This window comes from Elephantulus edwardii, unplaced genomic scaffold, assembly GCF_000299155.1.
Source record: "Elephantulus edwardii isolate Elephantulus edwardi_28Jun2011 unplaced genomic scaffold, EleEdw1.0 scaffold00378, whole genome shotgun sequence".
NCBI classification, from domain to species: Eukaryota; Metazoa; Chordata; class Mammalia; order Macroscelidea; family Macroscelididae; genus Elephantulus; species Elephantulus edwardii.
In genome coordinates this window covers 48,218-53,770 of record NW_006400128.1, presented here as the reverse complement: position 1 = coordinate 53,770, position 5,553 = coordinate 48,218, and the positions used below count along the sequence as shown (strand labels likewise).

The following is a 5,553-nucleotide window of genomic DNA, read 5'->3' as shown; positions in this document are numbered from 1 at the left end:
GTGTGGAAACTAAAGAACAGTGTCATTGATTTCACATGCAAGCAAGATTCTACTGAAGATTATCCAAAAACGATTAGAACAGCACATCAGCAGAGAATTGCCGGAAGTCCTTAGAGGTAAGAATGGTTAAATTTCTCACATACCTTGGGTATGTAGTCAAGAGAGGCTAGTCCTTGGAAAAAGACATCATGCTGGGAAAGGTCAGAGAAAGAGAGGAAATCCCACAATGAGATGGGTTGACACAGAGAGACAACAATGGTTTTGAGCATAAAGGAGGAGATCATGACAATAGTGCATGATAGCGCAAGGTTCAAATCTGTTGTTTATGAGGTCACTATGAGTTCTAGTCCACTCAACACCTTATAACAACAACAAAATATCTTTCCAGTAATCACTCCTAGCGGTCCATGGTATATTCAGTTCTCTTCTCCAGCACCACAACTCAAAGGCATCAATTCTTCTTCTATCATCCCTAGGCACTGTCCCGCTTTCTGATGCATAACAAGTAATTATAAAGATCATGGCCTGTATCAGGTGCACTTTAGTCTCCAGATTGACAGTGTTGCTCTTCAGTACTTTAGAAAGGTCTGCTGGGAGAACAAAGAAGTTCGTTCTGGAGAGTGTGAAGCCAGGATACTCCTTGGAGGCAAGGATTCTGAAGCTCCATCTGACATACTTCAGACATTTTGCAAGGCGGAATCAGTCCTTAAAGAGGGACATCATGCTTGGAAGGGTGGAGGGACAACACAAAAGAGGAAGACCCTGAATGAGAAGGATTGATTCAGTGATTGGGGTAATGCAGGTAGGAGTATCAAGAGATAATAAAATTGAAACAAGAAACAACTCAAGTGCCTATCAACAAACGAATGGATAGAGAAGCTCTGTTATATCCACACAATGGAATACTATGAAACACTGAAAAACAAGGAACTCATGAGATACTGTGTAAAATGGATGACCCTGGAGAACATTATGCTGAGTGAAATATCTCAGTCACAAAAGGACAAATATTACATAAGGCCACTGTTGTCAAACAAAACTGACATCAGGGTTAAGGGAAGACAGAAAAGGAGGGGAGGAATGATGTATATTGCATTGAAACAGATGAGGGAGAGAACTGTTTAAAAGGGACATATTACTCTGCTGGAGAAGGAGGGAAAATCTCCTCCTGTACCAGTCAGATCCAATTTCACGGTACACACACACAAATAATGACATTTTTTAAAAAAGGACATATTAATGGGTATTCTTGTCATTACAGAAGTCCAGAGTGAAGGCTACATAGTGGAGTGGACTTAGGGGTGGGACTGCATAAACAATGAAAGAGTTTTTCTTTCTCTTTTCAAGAAGAAGAGTGAATTGGGGGGAAGGGGGGGCAGGAAGAAAAGTGCAACAATGAATGACTGGAAACCCTAAGTCTCTGTAAACTTTTCATTAAAATTAATTTTAAAAAATACTGACACAGGATAGAATAGGGTTTAGGGCTGTTGTACATAGGGTAACTATGAGTCTCAGGCGACTTGATGTTCACTACTTTCAGCCAACATCATCTAACATCAATAATGATAAACCTTGTTCCATGGCTACTTGTAAATCTAGCTTAAATTTTTCACAGTTCTCTGTAGATGTCAGCTCTATAAGGAGTTGTGCTGCTAACCATTTTGAATCAACCAGCAGCTCCTCAGGAGAAAAATACAGAATCTCATTCCCTGTGATTTACAGCCTCCAAAAACCCACTGAAGGATCAGCTATGAACCAACACAAATAAGCTGGTTTAGAATTTCCCTGTAGATATCCTATTCTAGCCATGCCTGGAAGTCCCCTGTCCTATTTCAATAATCTTCAGCATGATTTTACATGCATGTTATATTAATGACATTAATTGGTAGAGAATTTTTCAAATTCCATTGGATGACCTATTTTTGGAATGTGCCCAAATATGCATCTCTTCCTGTTAGTTGGCTAGGCCATTATCTTCTAAATTTCTTAGCATATATGAATAAACTCCTCCAAGGTTGCATCTGTTTGCTAAAACACCACAACTGACATTCTGTCAATTCCAGGAGCCTTATTTTTTGCCAATGCCTTAACTGTAACTGTACTTAATGCTGTACCACCGGTTCTTGATCCTATGTTACTTTCTTTAATAATTCAATATCAACCAGTCCTCTATGGTACACTCTGCATATCCCTTCTATCTTCTTTTGATACATCATCCATCATTCAATATTTCACCTACAGAATTTTTCAATATTACAATTCAAAGTTTCACATTTTCCTGAGGGCCAGAGCGACCCAACTCACAGGCTCCGGGCCAGAGGCCTCGCCCGGCCAGGGACAGGCCACCAAAGAGCAACTCTGGCATTCCACTCGTGACTCCAGGAGCAGTGAGTTCCCCGCATCTGCTTCCCGTCCCACCCCACCCCCCACCTCCATGCTGTGCCTTTAAAGCCCACTTCCCTCCACCCAGAAGAAAAAGGCGGAAAAAAACCTTCACATTTTCCTTCAGTTCTTTCAGCTTGAGAAATGTCAAATGTGCTCCCTTTTTATTTTCAAATACCAGAGCTTTACACAGTTCATTATAGATCTTTTTTTCTGTCTTCTTGAGCTTCCCTTTAAAAACGAATGTCTACACCTCTTAATCATTTTTTCCTCTTGCTTTGGCTCCTGTACACTCAAGAGCAAGTTCCAGGGTCTATTCCTTGAAATATTTTTGTCTTTCTTTGCTTTCTTCATTGATTATATCCTATGTCATCCCACAATTTGGTCTTCAGTCAATAGTGTTCAATACATAAACTCTACCCTTGAGATAGTTCTAAAATTCAGATGAAATAAAACCAAGATGCTCTATGGAATTATTTTCATTTCCTTCAACTGAACTTGAGTTTGAATTTGTACATAAGCAACTTTCAGATCTTAGCCTTATTGTGACTGATAATACTGAGATTTTTCCACAGATGCAGTTTCTATGTATTTGCTCAAGTGAGATCCATATGTAAAGTTCTCACTTATGTTTTTTGGGGTTCTTATTTTTATGTTTTTTTAATGATATTTGCAATGAATGAATCACTGATTGTACAATATTCTATCATATAATCACTGGCTGCCTTTCTGTCACCAAAATCATATTTTCAAACCATCACTCTTTCTTCATTTCCAACTTTTACTTTCCGGTCACCAATTATGATTAATATATCTTGACTGCAGGTTCAATTCATTTCAGATGCTAGAAGCTGGCTGTTATTATTGTTAGGTGCCATAGAGTCGAGTACTACTCATAGTGACACTATGAACAACAGATCTGAAGCCTGTCCTATCTTGTGCCATTCTCATAATCTCTGACATACTAGAACTTATTGCCATAGTCTGGGTGTCATTCAGATGTCTTTCCTAGTCAATCATTAACTAATCTGCATTAAAATAATTGTTGTTTTAACAAGAAAGGATTAGAATGGGATGCCATACTAGAGGTTTATGTAAACTCATGGAACCTTAGAGTAGGAGCTTTCTCTTATGCACCACTCGCCTAGAATACAGCATCCAGACTGCATCACCCACAGTTACCATCCAGCTGCACTTCAGCTGACAGTCTACATGATCCTGGCCCATAGCTCACCAGTTTCTGCTAAACTAGAGTGCATACCTGTGATCCCATGAGTCATTCCCCTGACAGGTCTGAATCTCTGGGAGACCTGCTAGCAAATCACTGAATCTAAGGGCCATAAAAGAATTGGGGAACTGAGCCACGGATGGAGCTGTTAATGCTAGAAATGATGGACTTATACAGCTAACTAAGCATTTGGAACTATGCTTACCTGAGACTTCTTATAAATAGTCTGCTATTAATATTAGCAGGACCAATTATAAAAACTACACAGTCATTCTATCAATCCCTATCACTGGGGGTCTTCCTCTGTTTCACTGACCTTTCACCTTTCCCAGTATGATGTCCCTTCCCAAGGAATAGCCTCTCCTAGCAACATGACCAATATATGAGATAAAATTTCTCTGTTCCTGCCTCTAAGAAACATTCTGGCTGCATGTTCTCCAAGACGTAACTGTTTGTTCTTTTGGCAGGCTATGGGATATTCCATAATCTTCTCTGACACAATTCAAAGGTATCAATTCTTATTCTGTTTTCCTTGAATCAGGAGCAACTTAGTCTTTAAACTGACATCATCACACTTCAAGATTTTGAAGAGGTCCCTAACAGCAGGTTTTCCAATCCTATACATCTCCTAATCTCCTGACTGCTGGTACTGAGGGTGCTGATTGTGGATCCGAGCAAGACTTAATTATTGACAATTTTATATTTTCTTAATCAGAATCCTAGTTCCCAGACCCATGCTGGGAAGTTGTATTGCTGGGCCTGGAGGCACGCAGAGTCAGGCATAAAGTTATTGGAGCCACAATACCCAGACACACATTAGGGAGCTAATCGCAGAGCCCAGAGACCATCTTCTTGAGTACCACACAGATTATGGACAAATGACTGAAGCTTGGGTTAGTTAGAGTCCTCATGGGAGGTGATGGGGTTGAGTAGGGGAGGTGTGAAAAAGCAATGAGGAAATGACAAATTTATGTAAGTTTTTGTATTACGGAAGTGTCTTTACATGTTGCTGTTCTAGATATTTATATGTTTGCTTGTCTATCATTTGTTCACTTGTCTGTCATATGCTGTACTGGAGTTCCCAAATTAAAATAGACTAGAAAGAAGGACTGCCCACCCATTTCTAAAAATAACAGGTCTTAAAAAAACCTTATGAACAACAGAGCACACTTAGACACATAAACTATTAGATGCAGCACTACAGGCGGGGCCTTCATATTTGGGAATGCAAAAAATAAGGAATACTTGCACACAGCCACTAATAATTGGAACATGAAATGTATGAAGTATGAATTCAGGAAAATTGGATATTGTCAAGAAGAAATGCAATGCATAAATATTGACATACTAGGCATTGGTGAACTGAGATGTATTGGTATGGGCCACTTTCAATCCAACAATCAGATCATCTATTATACTGATATCATATTATATTGATAATTAACAAGTGAGAAAAAATGGGTTGGCATTCATAGTCTAAAAGATCATTTCTGGACCTATCTTAAAATAGAATGCTGTAAGTGACAGGATACTATTCATATGCATTCCAGGAAGATCTGTCAATATGACTATCAATCAATTATATGTACCAACAACTAAAGCCAAAGAGGAGGAAATAGAATATTTAACCAACATCAAAATCTGAAATCGAACAAGCAATCAAGATACATTAATAATAATTGGTGACTAAAATACAAAAATCAGTAACAAGAAAGAAGGACCAGTAGTTGGAAAATATAAACTAGGTGACAGAAATGAAGCTGGAGATAAAATGTTAGAATTTTATACAATCAATTATTTATTCATTGCAAACACACTTGACTTCTATTTGACCCCACCTGAATCTCAGAATCATCTCAGGAACAGGTTTGAGGCCTTGAACACTAATGAGCGAAGACCAGATGAGTTGTGGGAGGATGTCAAAGGTATCATCCAGGAAGAGT

The 5,553-nt window shown here is 38.9% G+C and overlaps 1 pseudogene; it reads left to right on the top strand.

The window, feature by feature from the left end:
• LOC102861186 overlaps positions 1–5,553 on the top strand; it is a 35,716-nt pseudogene that overhangs the window by 10,300 nt on the left and 19,863 nt on the right.